The sequence below is a fragment of the Xenopus tropicalis genome, chromosome 2 (assembly GCF_000004195.4).
Source record: "Xenopus tropicalis strain Nigerian chromosome 2, UCB_Xtro_10.0, whole genome shotgun sequence".
Taxonomy (NCBI): Eukaryota; Metazoa; Chordata; class Amphibia; order Anura; family Pipidae; genus Xenopus; species Xenopus tropicalis.
In genome coordinates, this window is record NC_030678.2 from 9,804,724 (window position 1) to 9,826,242 (window position 21,519).

The window sequence follows — 21,519 nt, forward strand, 5'->3', positions numbered from 1 at the left end:
ACAGAACCCTAACATCCAACTATATAACATTCTCTCTGGTAAAACGTTGTTGTTTGACGTCTCTTTAGCTACTAGTTTTCAGCACGGACTTTGTATATTGCAGCAAAACAATTTAGGTGCTCACAGATTTTGCCAACTCACACTTCTTCAGCAAGGGGGCATCAACCATGGTCTTCTCAGTCTATATCTGATAGGGGCTGAAAGATCAAGCTGATTTGCCCCAAATTGTTCCTTTTGCTTGGTGGCATCATGTGTCCGGGATTGCTGTATCTATTGTCTGATTGAAATTAACATTATTTTGCTCTATTACCTAGAAATATAAAACCAAAAAGTCCCAGTCTAGTGCTGGTCATATGTTTGGGGTGGATGGAACCTTCGCTCAGTGACCCAACAAGAACAACAATGAAATGATTATACAATCTACAGTGTTCTTGAGATTGAGTGAGGGTATATAGTTTTGTAGAATAGTCTCAAATAGTGATGGGCGAAATGTTTTGCCAGCCATGGATTCCGCGTTTCGCCATTGGTGGATTGTTTTGCGAAACGGATGAAAAAATTTGCTGCGGAAAAATTTGCTGCACGTCCAAAAATTGTTGCCGGTGTCAAAAAAGAATAATTGCGGGCGTCAAAAGAATAGCCACGCGACGAAATAATAGCAGCGGGCGACAAAATAATAGCCGTGCAACAAAATAATAGCCGTGGGGGACAAAAGAATAGCCGTGCAACAAAATAATAGCCGTGCAACAAAATAATAGCTGCGGGCGACAAAAGAATAGCCGTGCAACAAAATAATAGCCGTGGGGGACAAAAGAATAGTCGTGGGCGACAATTTTTTTTGGAGCACGACATTTCTGGCATTTCGCAGATCTTTTGAAAGATTCGCGAATTTTTCGGCAAAGCGAAATGGAACAGAATCGCTCATCACTAGTCTCAAACTGTTATATGTGGGCTGAACAATTTAAAAGGAGAAGGGGTGCTCATCTGAAACATATACACAATTATTATCAAGCCCTATGAATTTAGATCAGTCCATTGGCTAGAACAGGGGTCCCCAAACTTTCTTACTCGTGAGCCACAGTCAAATGTAAAAAGACTTGGGGAGCAACACAAGCACCATAAAAGTTCATGGAGGAGCCAAATAAGGGCTGTGATTGGCTATTAGGGGCCTCTATGCCCCCTATCAGCTTACAGGGGCTTTATTTGGTAGGAAATCTTGTTTTTATTCAACCAAAACTTGCCCCCAAGTCAGGAACTCAAAAATAACTCCCTGGTTTGGGGGCACTGAGAGCAACATCCAAGGGGTTGGGGAGCAACATGTTACCCCTGAGCCACTGGTTGGGGATCCCTGGGCTAGAAGGTCCGTGAGTAACAGTGTGCTCGCAAGGAGAGCATTTTTGTCATTCCTTTCTCCTCTTGACTTTCCAGTTGGGTGTGTCAGTATGAGAACAAGGACAGGCCTGCTCGTAACAATGCTTCTATTTTGGGCTAATGTCATACAGGGTGAGTTCTTCATCAAACATAAACTAAAAATGACGAGATCAAGAGATCAAGAGTGTGAATATACTCAGGGAAACATAAAACAATCATTTAGCCGAGCTGCAAAGATTACGGGTGATTTTCCTGGTTCAACTGGTTCTAATAAGTTAATCTGTATATATTTCAGTACATTGATAATACATGGAGCATCTTCAGTAATCTACATAGCCAGAATAGGTAACTTTTAGTGATGAGCGAAACTGTCCCATTTCGCTTCGCCATAAAATTCGCTAAACGGCAAAAAATTCACAAAACGTTGCCCGCGTCTATTATTTTGTCGCCAGCGTCTATTATTTTGTCACCCATGTCTATTATTTTGTCGCCAGCGTCTATTATTTTGTCGCCAGCGTCTACTATTTGTCGCCAGCGTCTATTATTTTGTCGCCCGCGTCTATTATTTTGTCGCCAGCGTCTATTATTTTGTCGCCAGCGTCTATTATTTTGTCGTCCATGCTTTTTTGACGCAATCATGCCCTTTTTTTTTTTATGCGACCATGCCCAATTTGACTAATTTTTTCACGCCGAATTTTCCCGGAAGTTTCGCAAAACAATGGTCAATGGCGAAAATGCGGAAATTCGCTGCAAATCCATGCCTGCCAAAAAAATTTGCTCATCACTAGTAACTTTGTATACAAAATGCTAGTATATAAGACCCCGATTTCCGAAACTGATAATCTAACCCAGTGATCCCCAACCAGTAGCTCTAAAGCAACATATTCCCCACCAACCCCTTGGGTGTCGGCTTGGAGGAAAGTTGTGGTTGCATTAAACCAACTGTACTGCCAATCAGAGCTTCCTATAGACCCCCCAACTCTTTTTACAATTGAATGTAGGGGACCCCTGATCTAACCCAAAAGATGAGCAATAATCTTCCCTGTATGTAGCCATCCAAGCAATATCAGCTGCCCCATCCACTTTTCTTCCAAAGAATACCCACTCATTCAAGGACACCCTTGAGTTTAGAAATCCTTCAGCTGAACCATAAATGTTGACTTGGAAATGTCCAGGGTCTCCAAGCACCAGAAATACCCAGTAGTAAGCTGAGGCATGCCTCCATTACTAAAGGACTTAACCTACTGTAGATATCTAAGCTGGTTTTACCAGTAGAAGAAGAGGCCAAGACAACTAATAGAAGGCATTGTGGTTCCTATATGTATCTTTCCTCGCCACAAAGAGTTGGTCATATAGTACCTATGCTTAAGTCAAACAATTCATCTGATGTTCCGCCATAGATCATACAATCTACATTACTGACTGCCAAGTACCTGACTGCCACTTTAGCAGATTCTACTTTGATGTAAGCCTTAGGAGCCCTTAACATCCCAGGACATTTAGGGTAGATGGGTAACTGAGATAGAACACTCTGCAAGTCAATGGATACAAATGGGCTGTGCCTCCTTGTGTACTTTAGCTCTAGTTCTCTTCTAGTTTTATATGGGAGCAAACAGAATAACTTCATATCATATGCATGAGGGTTTGTTGCATTTGGTCTTCATTTTTTTTTTTCGTTTTTGAATTATTTAGCTTTTTGCGCTGCAGCTGGAATTTCAGCAGCTACCTGGTTGCTAGGGTCCAATTTAAGAAAGATAAGTAAACAAAAAATGTTACAAGTGCAGGGCAAAAGTACATTATATTTAATTTACTTTAAAACACTTTTTTGCTGTTACTGTTTCTTTAAATTACGATCAAGCCAAGGTCTCCATGTTTGTTGGACAGCGTCCATGGGGTAACAGCTCGGCGAGTGATGTAAGTTTATTTATTACAGATTATAGTTGCATGCAATACAATCATTATATTAATTAGACTGGACTGAAACCCCATTAGGCAGTTGCCTTTCAATTGCTCATTAAACACTAAACACTAATCCACGTTCCCATGTATTATCTGCGCAAACAGAGCAAACCCGACTGCTCCCGCTGGATATCCCTAACTAGCCGTGGCACATGTGTGTTGCCATAGGGGTAAAATGCTAAAGCATGTATATTGTTTTTGTCACAGGAGGGTTGGTCATTTTATTAGCACATATTCTGAACACTGAGATCAGATGTGAGTTTGTGGAATTTTCCATACTGATTTGATTTCTACAGGCTCAGGCTGGCTTATACATCTTATTCTACTCCACTGAGGAGCAAGCTCCAGCTGTAGTCCCAGGTTGAGGTATATAGATGCATGGGGTTGGCTGGACAGTGAGGAGCAAGCTCCAGCTGGAGTCCCAGGTTGAGGCACATATTGCCTGTGTGTGCCATACTCTGCCTGCCCTATGCTGCCTGTGTGTGCCAGACTCTACCTGCCCTATGCTGCCTGTGTGTGCCATACTCTGCCTGCCCTATGCTGCCTGTGTGTGCCAGACTCTACCTGCCCTACCCTGCCTGTGTGTGCCATACTCTGTCTGCCTTATGCTGCCTGTGTGTGCCATACTCTGACTGCCCATAGCCTGTGTGTGCCATACTCTGCCTGCCCTATGCTGCCTGTGTGTGCCATACTCTGCCTGCCCTATGCTGCCTGTGTGTGCCATACTCTGCCTGCCCTACCCTGCCTGTGTGTGCCATACTCTGCCTGACCTATGCTGCCTGTGTGTGCCATACTCTGCCTGCCCTACCCTGCCTGTGTGTGCCATACCCTGCCTGCCCTATGCTGCCTGTGTGCCATACTCTGCCTGCCCTACCCTGCCTGTATGTGCCATACTCTGCCTGCCCTACCCTGCCTGTGTGTGCCATATTCTGCCTGCCCTACCCTGCCTGTGTGTGCCATACTCTACCTGCCCTATGCTGCCTGTGTGTGCCATACCCTTCCTGCCCTATGCTGCCTGTGTGTGCCATACTCTGCCTGCCCTATGCTGCCTGTGTGTGCCATACTCTGCCTGCCCTATGCTGCCTGTGTGTGCCATACTCTGCCTGCCCTACCCTGCCTGTGTGTGCCATACTCTGCCTGCCCTATGCTGCCTGTGTGTGCCATACTCTGCCTGCCCTACCCTGCCTGTATGTGCCATACTCTGCCTGCCCTACCCTGCCTGTGTGTGCCATATTCTGCCTGCCCTACCCTGCCTGTGTGTGCCATACTCTGCCTGCCCTATGCTGCCTGTGTGTGCCATACTCTGCCTGCCCTAGGCATGGTCTTAAAAGCTCTTGTGATTACATGGGTGCCACAGAAGTTGGACAGCACTGTTCTAGATAGTTCATGGATAGGCTTACAATAAGGTTACGGCTACCAAAATATTATTTTAATCAGGGTATATGATTAAATATATATCATGTGTGTCTTATGCCTCTGTGCTAGTTATCTTGTCCCATCACCCTAGCCTGAGCGGGGGTTGTATCAACAGTGGTGCCTTAGGTGATGGAGGAAGATCGGAAGCCCTGGACTGGCAATTGGTGGGTCCTGTCAAATGCCATAGGGGCTGCTGTAAGATGCTATAGACAGTCACTATTTATTGGGCTGGGGGGGCTGTATGAGCTTCCTTGTACTTGGCATATTTTGACCTGACTATAGAGACTTTAGACTGTAATGTCTACTGGGGCATTAAATGCGGTTTAATCTCTGTACAACACTATGGAATATGTTGGTGCTATATAACGCAAGGGGAATCATTACTATTTACTGAGAGCACTGCCTCCAATCTGCTGGCCTGGGGCCAGTCCGCTTGCTAAATCTCTTACAAAACAAGTTTGGCGGCTGTGAGCTGGATAGAATTGCATGAGGAAAATATAACTCTTGCTTTAAGGCACGTAATCTCCGTGGGGAAAATCACAGGTATGTTGTGGGCTACGGTTTTTCTAAGGTAATAAAAGCTCTTGTTAAATCACGTAGGGCTGCAAGAATGCAAGTAGGTAGGTACAGGAAAGAAAGAAACACAGTCACATGGTGTATGGAAATTTATTGTGTTGCAACCCATAACAACCAATTAGGATCAAGCTTTTATTCATTTTACTGGAGTTGACCAGTCAGAGCTCACTGCTCATTGGCTGAGAGCATGGCCCATCTTCTTATACTTTGTACAACAAAAAGTTTTACCTGAACATTAGCCGCAGAAAAATTGTCGCGTGTCAAATCGGGCGACCAAAAAAGACGTGGGCAGCAGAAAAAAATTGTGCGACAAATGCGTTTCACCGTTTCGTGAAATTTCTTGCCGTTTCCTGAATTTTATGGCGAAACAGGACAGAGTTGCTCATCACTAGTGTCCTGTATTGGTCTTAGCCTGTAGTGATGAGCGAATTTTTTCGCCAGGCTTGGATTCGCAATGAATTTCCGCATTTCACCACTGGCGTCAAACTGGGCGCGGTTGCATCAAAAAAGTGCGGGTGAAAAATAAAACCAACGCGGGCGACCAAAAAAGACACGGGCTACAAAAATGACGCGGGCGACAAAAAAAAAAAAATTGTGTGACAAATGCATTTCGCGAATTTTTCAGTTTCGTCAAATTTCTTGCCGTTTCCCAAATTTTATGACGAAACAGGACAGAGTCGCTCATCACTAGTGCCCTGTATTGGTCTTAGCCTGAAGTGATGAGCGGATTTGTTCGCCAGACGTGGATTCTTAGCAAATTTCCGCATTTCGCCATTGGTGTCAAACTGTGCGCGGTTGCGTCAAAAAAAGCGCGGGTGACAAAAAACCAATGCGGGCGACCAAAAAAGACACGGGCAACCGAAAAAAAAATTGTGCAACTTCGTGAATTTTTCGCCGCTTCGTGAAATTTCTTGCCATTTTGCGAATTTTACGGCAAAGCGAAACGGGACAGACTCGCTCATCACTAGTGCCCTGTATTGGTCTTAGCCTGAGTCTCATTCAGAATGTGCAAACTGGGTAGTTCCAAGGGATTCTGGGTGCAATTTACAATGGTACGGGGGCAAATTCTCTCAATTTTGTACTGCTCAGTGCTCCAGCTCTTGTACCCCTACATATGACAAGTTTGTATGTTCTTCGTGTCTCTTCTTGGGGTTCCCCCCAACACACAGAGCCAGGTTATTTGGTAGGGGATGTAAGTTTGTGAGTATTAATCTCTGGGAGGTGCTATGGAATATGCCAGGGCTCTATAAAGAAAATGAATAAGCCTCCCTGTAGTTGCGTGGGTCAGCTAACCCCATGTCATTAAGGAGGGATAATGATTAAAGGTCCCCATACACCTTAAGACATTGCCATTGCCAAGCGAGCAGATCTTCTCCCGATATCCCCCACCTACGGGTGGGCGATATCGGGAGAATCCAGGCTAATTCAATCGTTATAATGTTGGATATAGGCAAAGTTGGTCTGGGGACCGTATCAATGAGCCGATGTGGTCCCAGATCCGACTAGATTTCCTTACCTGCCCAATCGAGATCTGTCCAATTTCAGATATCAGTCGGGCAGGCCCGTCGGTAATGCCCATACACGGGCCGATTAGCTGCCGAATCAGTCTAAGGGACCCATATCAGCAGCTACAATCGGCCCGTGTATGGGGACCTTAACTCCTGGGTCCTAATTCATCTTCACATTAAATGGGAACATGAAATAAACTCTATAAAGTGGATCTTTATTACTGATGACATGGGGACATCTCTGAACGTGTTTTACTGAACATTAGGGGACAAATAAAGGGAATAGAATCCTAATTGTGAACTTAGATTTTCCCTTACATCTTCATTGTTTGCCTTAAGGTGGCCATACACGTAAAGATCCGCTCACTTGGCGTCCGATATCCCCACCTACGGGTGGGCGATATCGGGCTATTTCAGGCTAATTCGGAATTATAACGACGGGTATAGGCAAAGTCAGTTCGGGGACCATATCAACAAGCCAATGCGGTCCCCGATCCAATACATTTTTAAACCTGCCCGATTGATATCTGCCCGATTTCAGGCCAGATGTGGGTCGGGCGGGCCCGTCAGTAGTGCCCATACATGGCCAATAAGCTGCTAAGTCCGTCTAAAGGACCCATATCGGCAGCTAGAATCGGCCCGTGTATGGGGACCTTAAGATAAGAGAATAGGGGCCCCTGGTTATGCAGGGAACATGGGTCCCCGTCTATAACCTGCATTAAAACTCTCTTTTGGGAGATGTGGGAAGTCTAGTTCAGCTGGAGCTGATGTTGATGTTTTCTCCATCCAAGGGCAAGTGCCCTTTCTGCCCTACCCTAGAAACCTTGGCTGATTGTTTGCAAATGACTTGATTACGTAGCGAGAAGCGAGGACTTGTTTTTGCTTCCGACTTTCTCCAGTGTAATCCGTCTCATTTATGTCTCCAGGGCAGGGAGAGACACCTGAGGACTCATTTACATTTCCATTTAAAATCCTCCGGCGCTGAAAGGGTTCAGGGGAGGCGTGTCCTGGCTCAGGGGAGGGGAGGAACGTAATACCTGTGTCAATAGGTAACTCATTGGCCATGATTTGTCAGCATCATAACAGCAAGGAACAGCTCGGGAAGGAAATAACTGGAGAGACGGGTGGAGGGAGCACAGATCCAGGTAAGGCAAGAACAGCTTGAATTCCTAGAAGCTGCTTTGTGTGGGGGGAGGTTTATTATGAAGATTGAGAATATAATTTTATTTATATGCTTAGTGCTCTTGAGTGGTCTCCATTATTGTATATTTCTACCTGGAGGGTAGCAGGTTGGGTAGCGCTGATATTAAGTACCACTTGTCCTGCAGTCATCATCTTACCCTACTGTCCTCATTTTGCTATTGTCTATCCTGTCCCCGCCGCCCCCTGCACTCACCAATCAAATGCTACACCAAGTTTCTTTATACCTACAGTTGATGTTCTGTAGGACCCAGGGCATAGACCCACCAACCCCAAGTCGTCAGGGAGATAAGCCTCCAGTCCTGGTTTCTATAATGTGGAATGTCTAGTGCTAAAATGTCTCTAAGTGGGTCTTTCCTTCCCTAATGGCTGCCAGTCCCTTGGGTGACTGCCCCCATTGGTAGTGGACACCAATGAGGGCAGTCACCCAATTTTACGGTGGTTGGTCTATTTATCGATTCTATGGTCGCAACCCTTTGGAGCAGTGATCCCCAACCACTAACTGGGCTTTATGAGCCATCTCAGCCCTTATATGACAATCCCAGGCACTTTGATCATTCTTCTGTTGCTCCCCAATGAACGTGGCCCATTAGTAAAAAAGGTCAGGATTTTGATATTGAACTACAAACTCCCCAACATTGTCCTACGGCTGTTGGAACATACTGGTAATAGTATATAAACAACTTGGAGAAGGAGCCTTTGTCATTCCGTTTGTTTTTGACTGTTGGATTTAGCAGCTAGCCAGCCATGTATACAATGGACACAGTAGGTCAATATTACAGACGCAGGGCCACACCACAGAGCCACATCTGCTGTATTTGTTTTTCCCAAGAACAGAACCCAAGGAGTTAGTTCCATTGATTCCGATGAGGTAATGCACAAGGGGGACTCGCTGAAGGACACTTGGTGATTTTGTCAATTGAAATGTGTCCTATTTATGGTGAAAAAGGTACAGTGTGTTACTGTTTTATATTAGGAAATACCTTTGAAATTATGGGTGATTTTAGAACTAATGAGTTCTACCTTTCTATGAGCGAGATACAGTATGTACCGAGGAATTTCTGTGTGTAACTGCCAAAATTGTCAGAGATAAATGACTTTGTGGAGGCCATTAAGGTTTAGAGGTTGGCACAGTTTCTAGACAGGACAGCGATGCCTACAATTATAGTGGAATGTCTGGATTTATAACCACTGTTACGGCTGGGCGATTACATTCTGCCATGCCGGTGGCCAGTGACTACGGCTTTTGTAGACGGGGAATAAATGTGGGACTTGGAGCAGCACCTTCAGAAATTACACACTCCGCCTAAGTCGTAAAATTGTGTTCCAGTCTTGGCATTTTTACAACTTGACTCCGCTTTACTCCCCAAGTGCTTTCAAGCTTTAACTTTCCACCACCGGGTTTATAGCCTCACTAAAGCTCTCTATACATGAATATATTCACCAAACAAGGGGGTTGGGCCATCCACATGCTCCATATATCCATATAATCCACTTGTTTAGCCCTTGGTGCAGTGGTTGGATTGTATTATTGGCCAAGGCAGACCCATGGGAAGATGACCATATCAATGAGCCTCAACCAACAGGATTTTACATCCCGACTGATAGATATCAGTCCAATATTGAGATATCTGTTGGGCACTCCATCAGGAGATCCCTCTATATTAGAACCTCCCAACTTGCTCTGAATTTTATTGGTCTATATCTTGCCTCCTTAACACAGACATTATATTAACAGTTCCTGTATCTCGCCACAGTTTTATATAAATCAGGGTTTTATTAAACAAAAACAATGGTATTATTACCTGTTTTAATATAGGGCTGAAACGTTTATGCACTTTACAGAGATTATACATCATTGTTATCAGTCCCTGCCCCAGCAAAGCTGACAATCTAAGGTCCCTATCACAGTCACACACACTTGGGCCAATTTTATCGGGAACCTGTCTGTATGGGTTTGAAGTGTAGGAGGAAAGAAGGGTATCCAGAGGGAACCCAAGCAGACACGGGAGAATATACAATGTCCTTGCAGATAGGGCTCAAGATGGAATCGAACTCAGGACTCCAGCATCCTGAGCCACAAATGGGTTTTACCATCATAATCATGTGGTGTCATCAATAGTCTTGCAGTGCTGGGCCCTGAATTCAATTCCCATTGGGGGGCACAATATGCGTTGGGCCTATGTTTGTTCTGGTTTTATCTTGCTGGCCAGAAAAAAAACATAATGATGGGCTTAATGGCTTCTTATGCAACGGATCCAATTGCCCGTGGGACAGTGAAGAGAAAATGTGACTGCATCATGGAGGCAGGGAGTGGGAAGGATTCAACATTTTCCATTGAGCTCTGTGGGGCATGTTAGGGTTATATAAATATTGCATAAGGGTGGGACCATGGCCGTGCCACGCTGGAGTCTGGAGCTTAATGCCAGATGTTGGTTCTCTGTGGGGTTCCGCCGGGTACGTAAGTTTTCTTCCACACCTTAGTGTTTGTTGGTGTTGAGTGACTGTGATAAGGGCATTGATTGTAAGCTCCATTGGTGCAAAATGAACACATGGGGATGGTACTGAGACCTATAGTTGCACCCAGACTGGCAATGTGTGGGTTCAGGCCAATGCCAGAGGGGCCACTGTAAGATGCCATAGACTAGGGGTGGGCAAACTACGGCCCACGGGCCACGTCTGGCCCGTTGATCTTTTTAATTCAGCCTGCCGAATCCGCAATGGGGGTACTGACGAGCGGAAACGGCCCCTGAGCCAAAAAGTGTGCCCACCCCTGCCATAGACAGTCACTATTTATTGGTCGGGGGGGGGCTGTTTGGGTCTCTGTGTACTTGAAATGCCAGGGCCTATTCTGAATCCCAGACCCCGCAGTGTGTACAGTAGGGTTAGAATGATGGTTAGTGAGTTGGAGGTCTCCGCCATATTGTTAAGACTTAGGCACCTTTGCCCCTAGTATTGTTCCTATGGGCCCCTATTAAACAGAAACATGAAAGAACCCTGATAACTGCTCATAGTTTATCATATTTAACAGTTAAAAAACAAATATGTAGAAAAGGCTTTTTCACTTAACAAAGCATTTCCATTGGTTTCAAATGACAGCAAATATGAGGGAAATTGTGGCCTTTATTTCTATTTAGTAGGGATAAACAATGGAAGCATCGACAGGCTCCACCCCCCCCCACCCCCCGAGATTGTGCAGCTCCAAAATGTGTATTTATTGTTTAACATAATCACATACAAATTAGTTATGGACTTTGTCCGCTTCACAGAACCAAATATTCTGCCGAGCTGATGTTGTGCAAGTGGCCCCCAGCAGGCACAGTGACTAAACGTGAATGGGGATTGTTCCTTTCTATCCGGTTATAAAATTTCACTCTGATTGTTCGGCTTATAATAAACGTTGGCGTCAGAGAAATAAAAAGTCACTCTCATCTGAATGGGTGGGTCGTAACCCGCAACAAACTGGTAAATATTTCCATCAAAAGAATGAGGTTAAAGGGCAAGTAAAGGCTGAATGAAACATGGCCAGGTTACAAATATCACAATGGAAAGGAGCCCTGAGCCTCTTATATCATTCCCCCATTCATCTTATGAGTCCTTGGGCTGCTACAGTATGTGTGTCCTGATGGGTAATGCACAAGAACCCCTTAAATAATATCCTTTATTTATTTATATATATCACTAACATTTTCCGCAGCACATTAACAGACTATAAATCATTCCCTGCCCCAGAGTCTACAATCTAAGGTACCGATCACTCATTAACTCATTAACACACATTAACCAGTGCATGGATCCCCACCGACTGGCCAAAGAAAAGAGCCCCCCCTGCACTCACCCATTATCAATATAAGAGCCCCCCCCTCACTCACCCCCGGTCTGGCCTGTCCTACACTCACTCACCCCCGGTCTGGCCTGTCCTACACTCACTCACCCCCGGTCTGGCCAGTCCTACACTCACTCACCCCCGGTCTGGCCAGTCCTACACTCACTCACCCCCGGTCTAGCCTACACTCACTCACCCCCGGTCTGGCCTGTCCTACACCACTCACCCCGGCCTGTCCTACACTCACTCCCCCCGGTCTGGCCTGTCCTACACTCACTCACCCCCGGTCTGGCCTGTCCTACACTCACTCACCCCCCGGTCTGGCCTGTCCTACACTCACTCACCCCCGGTCTGCCAGCCTACACTCACTCCACCCCGGTCTGGCCTGTCCTACACTCACTCACCCCCGGGTCTGGCCTGTCCTACACTCACTCACCCCCGGTCTGGCCTGTCCTACACTCACTCACCCCCGGTCTGGGCCAGTCCTACACTCACTCACCCCAGTCTTGGCCAGTCCTACACTCACTCACCCCCGGTCTGGCCTGTCCTACACTCACTCACCCCCGGTCTGGCCTGTCCTACACTCACTCACCCCCGGTCTGGCCTGTCCTACACTCACTCACCCCCGGTCTGGCCTGTCCTACACTCACTCACCCCCGGTCTGGCCTGTCCTACACTCACTCACCCCGGTCTGGCCTGTCCTACACTCACTCACCCCCGGTCTGGCCTGTCCTACACTCACTCACCCCCGGTCTGGCCAGTCCTACACTCACTCACCCCCGGTCTGGCCAGTCCTACACTCACTCACCCCCGGTCTGGCCTGTCCTACACTCACTCACCCCCGGTCTGGCCTGTCCTACACTCACTCACCCCCGGTCTGGCCAGTCCTACACTCACTCACCCCCGGTCTGGCCTGTCCTACACTCACTCACCCCCGGTCTGGCCTGTCCTACACTCACTCACCCCCGGTCTGGCCAGTCCTACACTCTCTCACCCCCGGTCTGGCCTTGGAGACGGGTATCCAGACAGGGATGGCTGCCCAGCCCACTACATCTGTGTCTCTGATAGTAGGTTTAGTAGGGTTAGATGGTGCCGGTTAGTGCCCAGCGGTGCCAGTTAGTCCCCAGTACCCACCTGGAGCAGGAGCGGTGCCATAAGCTGAATGATGGCTATTGTTCTGATCATGGGATCGGATGACACTTGTTTACAGCCAACAGTTTCCTGCAGGGGCCGAGGTGTTGGACCCAGACTAATCTGTGTGTACGTCTATTATTCAGCTCCGGTGATAATGAGCCTCCAAGCACCAACAGGTGTCAAACGGATGAAGGAGACACAATGGGTCTCATCCAGAGCTCATTATTCCTCTCCTCCTCCCTTCCCACCTACTCGTTTGCCAATGTTCCTGATTCAATCAAACGGACACACTTTCCCTCACCCAAAACTTTAAGAATGTTATCATCAAAATAAAGTGTTTTTCCCCCAATACAATGTTCCTGACTGAGTGAATGAGAGCATTACTGGGAGCATTAGAGACCTTCCAGCATAGCGTGCCCTCCATCCTTTAGCTGCCCCCATGCTGAATAGTGCCCCTGAGCCCAGGGCAGGGTTTTGGCAGCCGCCGCAGACCCCGTGCCAGTATTGTGCCCCCGACAGATCACCGACACACCAGCAAAAGGGCTGCTTTGTTTAGCCGCGTGAAATACAGATTGTAAAATGATCTTGTGCTTAGAACTGGGCCATTGGATACTGTGCAATCTGCCAACACAGCAGCCATTGGAACCTTCATTATTCTCACTGATCGGCTCAGCTGAATGGAGCGAGTCCTGTAGTGTCCCAGCTCAGCCCATAGCTGTATTTGCTATGAAACAATTGAGGTTGAGAGAAAAACACGTCTGGCAATTGAAATACCTGCCTTCCCTATGGCCAATTAGTGGCATTCAATGCGGCCTCAGGTCAATCTTAAGGTGGCAGATTTCAGCTGCCAACTTGGGTCCTTCAGATCAATTTGGCAGCTTATCTGCCCATGTATGGGCACACCCAAATGGCCTTCCCAACCGATATTTGGCTTAAAATCAGCCAGATATTGATTGGGCAGGGTTTGATTTTACCGTTGGATCGGGGGCTTCATCCTCGGTCTGACAGCCCATATACCCCCTGCTTTAATTCCACCTAAGGTGGACATATCAGGAAAATATCTGCTGGTTTGGCGACCTCCCAAACAGGCGGATCATACCACCTTAAGCATTATAGACTTGTTTGCATGGAATAACTTCAATATAATCTGGGCCCCCCCAGTATGTGTTATGTTGAAGAGCTGGGCAGCGCCGTTCTAGATAACCCACAAGGATCCTAAAAAGACGCTCCTATATCTTCCTTCATGACCCGAAGGGCAATGACACAGGGTGGGATTCGCTGCTGATGTTATAAACACTACCACGGGCAACAAATCTCCCCGGAAATGTTTTACCCTACACTAACGTCTGAATCACTGCAAGTAAACAACATTACTCGATCGTAGGAAAATGGCTGCTTTCTTATTTTCCTGAAATTAAACCGAATCGCTTGCGGTGATTCAGATGTTACCATAGGGCAAGACATTTTCATGGAGATTTGTTGCCCTAGGTAGCGATTGGCAAATCTCCCCATACATCGTTGCTCTAAAGCCACAACCGGAATTGGTTCTGGATCAGAATTTGTACTATGAGTATTAATATCACTACTCTGGCATTTGTTTCTCTTGCTCGAGGCGGCAACCCCTTTCTTGGAACTGTTTAGTATATCCGCCGGCACCCCTGCTTCCATGACTCCAGCACTCTTAAGGTGGCCATACATGGGCCGATTGTAGCTGGCGATATTGGTCCCTTGGACCGACTCGGCAGCTTATCGGCCCGTGTAGGGGCAGAAACGAGGGGCCTGGCCGACCGATATCTGGCCTGTAATTGGCCAGATATCGATCGGGCAGGTTAGAAAATCCAGTCGAATCGGGGACCGCATCGGCTCGTTGATGCGGTCCCCGAACCGACTGCCCCATTGCCGCATGCAGAATTCGATCGTTTGGCCGCAGGGCCAAACGATCGAATTCGCCTACATGCCTCCCCGATATCGCCCCCCCCGTAGGTGAGGATATCGGGTGAAGATCCGCTCGCTTGGCGACATCGCCAAGCGAGCGGATCTGCCCGTGTATGGCCAGCTTAAGTCGTATAGGGGACTGCATCGGCTCGTTGATACGGTCCCCGAACCAACTGCCCCATTGCCGCCATTATAATTCATTGTTTGGCCCCAGGGCCAAATGATTGAATTAGCCTACATTTTCCCCGATATCCCCCACCCGTATGTGGGGATATCGGGTGATGATCCACTCGCTTGGCGACCTCGCCAATCGAGCGGATCTTCATGTGTATGGGCACTTTTACAGTCTGCACCTTAAGACAAAACCCCATTTCTAACTCACACAAAGCTCCTGTTTATTGTATCCCCCCCTTATAAATGTATATAAAGTGATCCTATTGCTCAGGGTTCACTGGTTGAGTCCCATTCGGTGGCACAAACCCAAGTGATTATGGATGTGAGAGATTTCCAGTGTTCAGCACTTGAGCGTCTCTTTGTACAGACCGCACTCGCCCGTTCCCTATACATTCTTTGTGTATTTTATCACTTACTGATACTCACTGACGTTTACGCACAATCATTTCTGTATTTGTTGTGGTTAAAATGTCATTAGCGGTGGGGGGGACCATGAAGCACAGCTCGGGGAATGCTGCGACTGCAAAGCCAACTGTGCCGCTAATGAGGGTGCAGAGTCCTGTCCGGCTTTATGGCTGAGATTCATGCTATCTTTATTAGAAGGCTAACATCAAAAGTAATAATCTTTATAGCTGAACATTCTGTCCCAGTGGGCTCGGATCCTATCTGTAAGTGACTCCAGGTTGCAGTTCTCTAAGGGTGAAGACACACTGGGCTACTAGTAGTAGCTACTTGTCACAGCTACTAAACGCCAGAAAATCCCCTGCCATAGACAATACTGAGAATTGCCTCTGCTAAAACACACATAGAGACACTTATCAGTAAATGATCAGCATGGTCTGTTTTAGTAGCTGCTACTAGTAGCTCTGTGTGTCTTCACTCCAAAGCTGGCCATACACGCACCGATGATATCGTACGAAACAATATCGTACTAAACCTTGTTTCGTGCGATATTCGGAGCGTGTATGGTGGCTCAACGAGGTGACCGATACCGCAAAAGGCTGCAGATATCGGTCGACTCGCGGATCGCCCGGGTTAAAAAATTTTGATCGTAGACAATCTACGTTCAGGGCTGAATCGGCAGAAGGAGGTAGAATTCCTATTGTTTCTACCCCCATATCTGACGATTCAGCCCTGAACGTCTATGGAGGGTGGGAACGATCTTTCGTGCAACCAATGGTCTTACAAAAGATCGAAAATCGCTGCATGTATGGCCACCTTAAGGGCGAAGACACACAGGGCGATTAGTCGGCGCGACTTTTTGAAAAGTTGCGGCGAATAATCTGCGAGAGCGTTTTGGTGTGGCAACGCAATTGTACTCTATGGGCAGAAAGTCACCGCGATTAGTTGGCGCGACTGAGTTCAATAAAAGTCGAGGCGACTAATCTCCCCGTGTGTCTTCGCCCTAACACTTTGTATGGCTGAGATTCCAGCCCGGACTGGCAATCCGTGGGTTCAGGCAAATGCCAGAGGGGCTGCTGTAAGGTGCCATAGTCACTCACTGTTTATTGGGCTGGTGGGGGGGCTGTTTGGGCCTCTGTGTACTGAAAATCAGGCCCAGACTGGCAATCTGTGGGTTCAGGCAAATACCAAAGGGGCTGCTGTAAGATGCCATAGACAGTCACTATTTATTGGGCCTATGGGGGGGCTGTTTGGGCCTCTGTGTACTTGAAATCCCAGGGTCTATTTTGAGTCTCAGTCCAGACCTGATTCAGCTCTTTGGAAAGGATAAGTACCAAACACTAGGTTTTGTGTGTAATGAAGTGGTACAAATTGTGCGTTTGTTTGGTCGGGTAGCCATGGGGGCTGGCACAGTGATCCCAGAGCTGTCACCCAAGCCCATGTAATGAGCGAGATAATGATCCACTCAGGCCCCTCGAGACCTTATTTCACTTTATCATTTAGTGTAAAGAGCAATTCAGACCCAAAAAAACCAGGACTGGCTCATTATCTCTCTCATGAGATGGGATTGGGTGACAGCTCTATAAGCGCATCCCTGTCAGCTTTGCTTTCATAAATAACTTGGTTGTTACGTACAGGTTGGTGCCTTGCCAAGGTGCAACGTCTCCTCCATTTCTAATAACCCATAGCAACCCCATAGCAACCAAGCAGCAGGTATCACTGAATGGTCTCTTATATGATAACAAAGATCTGATTGGCTGCTATGGCTTACGAGACATGGAACTAAATGCGGGTGGTTAAATGACCCCTATACCCTAATATTTGCCAGCAGAATTGTTCTTAGTACAGGGGGCTCCGTATATTCACATAAATTACTTCTGTACAGGTAAAACCCAGTTAGTGGTCCCTGCTATAAAGAGTGCCAATTATATCTGCCCACAATTAGATTGTAAGCTCTTTTGGGCAGGGCTCTCTTCCCCTCCTGTATCGGTTACTTATTGCTTTATATGTTACTCCTTGTAGAGTGTAAGCTCTTTTGGGCAGGGCTCTCTTCCCCTCCTGTATCGGTTACTGATTGCTTTATATGTTACTCCTTGTAGAGTGTAAGCTCTTTTGGGCAGAGCTCCCTTCCCCTCCTGTATCGGTTACTGATTGCTTTATATGTTACTCCTTGTAGAGTGTAAGCTCTTTTGGGCAGGGCTCTCTTCCCCTCCTGTATCGGTTACTGATTGCTTTATATGTTACTCCTTGTAGAGTGTAAGCTCTTTTGGGCAGGGCTCTCTTCCCCTCCTGTATCGGTTACTGATTGCTTTATATGTTACTCCTTGTAGAGTGTAAGCTCTTTGGGGCAGGGCTCCCTTCCCCTCTTGTATCGGTTACTGATTGCTTTATATGTTACTCTGTATGTCCAATGTATGAAATGCAGTAATTCCTTGTAGACTGTAAGCTCTTTTGGGCAGGGCCCTCTTCCCCTCCTGTATCGGTTACTGATTGCTTTATATGTTACCCTGTATGTCCAATGTATGTAACCCACTTATTGTACAGCGCTGCGGGATATGTTGGTGCTTTATAAATAAATGTTAATAATAATAATAATTATGTCATACCATACCCCCGTGACTATTATGCCATAGCCCCCATTTAGGCTTCTTGTAATGGGATTAACATAACAGGAGGCCTTGCTAAGGAACCTGTATGCAGCCTGCAAGTGAGACAATGGCTGCTTAGACTTGGGGAAATAAAGCAAAGCGACATAAGGAAAAACAAGGTACTGTACCTTTAAGGCCTAAAATCTAAATCAGGAGAACTGGGTTTGAGCCCAGAACCAAGATATGAAGTTTCTCTCCACCTGAAACTTATGGTTTCTACAGACAGGATCTGATAGGCCCAACACAAGGGGAGATAGGAGAGTAGGGGGCACTGTTATACCGGGGGGCAACCTAAGCAGACAACAATAGGAAAGGCGCCATGTATTTATGGGAACTTTAAGCTCCTTGTTCCTTTGCCAGCAACATGGCGGCTCCCCTCAGTATGAACTCATGTCCTGTTTATACAATAATAAAATCCTTGCACTTTTTACCTTCCGTCACCCTTATGCAAAGCAATATTTTGTATTTATATTGTAAATATGGAGCTTAGTGGCTGTGTGTTGGGGCGGTAGGACATGAGCCGATGGCTAATGATTGTATCCGGAGGGTTCAGGAATAAACCTTTATAGTTGTTATTTCACCCCATCGCTATGCTCAGGATATTAAGTTCCTACAGCCGGGCTGTCTGACTAGAGGCCCACGGGCCAGATGTGGCCCTCCAAAGGATTTTTATGGCCCCTGTCTGCTCAGAGGCCCCATAGGCTACAGCAGGGGCCGCAGTCAAATGTAAAAAGACTTGGAGAGCAACACCATAAAAGTTCACGGAGGAGCCAAATAAGGGCTGTGATTGGCTATTAGGGAGCCTCTATGCACCCTATCAGCTTACAGGGGCTATATTTTGTAGGAAATCTTGTTTTTATTCAACCAAAACTTGCACCCAAGTCAGGAATTCAAAAATAACTCCCTGGTTTAGGGGCACTGAGAGCAACATCCAAGGGGTTGAGGAGCAACCACAAGCTGTAGGAGATATAATTGGCCCATGACATGTAATAAGTCGGACAGCACTGACCTACAGAATAAAAGTCACAAGCCAAAAGTGCCCAGAAAATGGCCAGTTAGGCAAGACCAAGTCTGCCAGCTGGGCCAGCTACACCTTCATAGATGCTCCTAGGTTCAACTCGGTTTTTCTTTAAATGCTTTGCCCATAGACCTCTTAAGGTCAGACTAAAGGAGGCCATACACGGCTGATTTCAGCTGCTGATTCAAGTGCTTTAGACTGATTCAGCATCTTATCTGCCCATGTTTGGGACCCCCAATGGGCCTACCTGACCAACATTTGGCCTAAATTGACTAGTTCTTGACTGGGCAGGTTTCATTTTCCTTTGGATCAGGGACTGATGCTGTTCTTGGTCCGACGGCGCCTATGCCCACCGTAAAGCCAAACAATCGAATTAGCCCAATATTGCACACCTTAATTGGTCTTATCGGGAGATCCACTCGTTTGGCAACATCTCCAAATGAGTGGGTTGTAGTGTGTATGGCCACCTTGAGATTTGCTCAGCAAAGGAGCAATCCCCCCAACATTCCCACCTTGAAGGGGATATGAGAAATCAGAAAGTGGGCTGCATTAATGAGCCGATCCAATCCTTGATCCAATAGGGAAAGCGAGCCTGTCCGAATGCAGATAAGCGAGACCTGATCAAGTCCATATCCCCTCAAGCACAAGAGCAGATGATGTGAGGGGACCATGTAGTTATTTTAGGGTCTCACACCAACCCATACAATCTTTAACCAAATGGACTGACCGACAGAAATCAGATTTTAGGAAAAAAATCAAGCAAAAACGTCAGCCTTTTTGCTTTGTGTCTGGCCAATCTCCTACCTGAATGGGGGCCTTACAATCACCCATAGCAGCACCTATAATGTAGGAGAATAAAGCTCATAAATGCAGATCTGGACACATATATGCCAAGTGAGCCTGAATGCGGCACAGACCATTGGCTGGAGCTGTAGTTGCTTAGGGCTACTGTAAGTGGGGCAAAGCTATGGGGCAAAGTTTACTTTCCCTTTAAAACTACATGAACTACAATGATTAGGTTATGGGTAAATACTGGCAATGCAAATGTATCTATTTACTGCTACATTTTATATATTTCCTTTTAAATAACCCACAGGCAGCAGTTAATAACTAACTGAATGCAATAAACTCAGTAGCACTAATTTTCTATTTTTATATTGCACTCTCAGCCGCTCCTTACTACTCGTAAAATTTACGCAGTCGCATTTGTTTAGGGTGGGTAAAATAGTTTTGTTCCTGAGTGAGCACGTTCCTGTGATTCAGCCGGTCGCTAACTGGATCACTGTGCCGTGTAGCTCTCTAAACACAACCTTTAGAACTTGGCAGAGCGACCGTAGGGAATCAGTCAGGCAGGTAATAGCCCCGCGGGCAGGTTGTGCTTTGTGCCAACAGGCTGTTCCGCTGGGTTTGTACGGAATCATGGCTTTGTGCGCACAGTGGTAGTAGGTGCCAAACACAGGGTTAAATGAGGTTTGGGCCTATGGTAGGAAAGAGGCACATCCATCAACTCTATGATTTACTTCCTCCAGGCAACAAAACACCTATAATCATCCTCATCCTATTCCCATTACGTTCTTAGAAACAAACACATAGTCCCAATGATAGGTTTGCTATGAAGAGCATATGCTCCCTGCTCCTAGATTGCTTTGGCTTATCTTCAGACCCCTAGCAGAGTTCCTTTTGAGACCCCGGAGCTTGTTTTGGGCTACTGGGCTACATTTTGGGAAAAACTTATAGTTTAGTGTTAGGTTTAGCATTTAACCATTTTAACCTCTGTGCCTTTTGCTTATAAAGAGATGAAGGGAGTTATTATGGTGACAGTTGGGAGCCTGCTTGATAGTTACATAGTTACATAGGGTTGAAAAAAGACCAGAGTCCATCAAGTTCAACCCTTCCAAGTAAACCCAGCACCCACAACCTATACTGACCTATCTATCCACTCACATACAGACCCATACTGACCTATCTATCCACTCACATACAGACCCGCACTGACCTATCCACTCACATACAGACCCCTACTGACCTATCTATCCACTCACATACAGACCCACACTGACCTATCCACTCACATACAGACCCATACTGACCTATCCACTCACATACAGACCCATACTGACCTATCTATCCACTCACATACAGACCCATACTGACCTATCCACTCACATACAGACCCATACTGACCTATCTATACACTCACATACAGACCCACACTGACCTATCTATCCACTCACATACAGACCCATACTGACCTATCCACTCACATACAGACCCATACTGACCTATCTATACACTCACATACAGACCCATACTGACCTATCCACTCACATACAGACCCATACTGACCTATCTATA

The 21,519-nt window shown here is 46.5% G+C and overlaps 1 protein-coding gene across 1 annotated transcript in view; it reads left to right on the forward strand.

Annotated features, from left to right (window-relative positions):
• The first annotated feature begins 7,877 nt into the window (after positions 1 to 7,877).
• The window catches only part of tmprss2.1 (transmembrane serine protease 2 gene 1), a 33,738-nt gene continuing 20,096 nt past the window's right edge, over positions 7,878 to 21,519 (forward strand). Inside the window, exon 1 of the mRNA XM_004912208.4 lies at positions 7,878 to 7,972. The gene's annotated coding sequence lies outside the window, so the exon portion shown is untranslated. The remainder of the gene's footprint in view (positions 7,973 to 21,519) is intronic.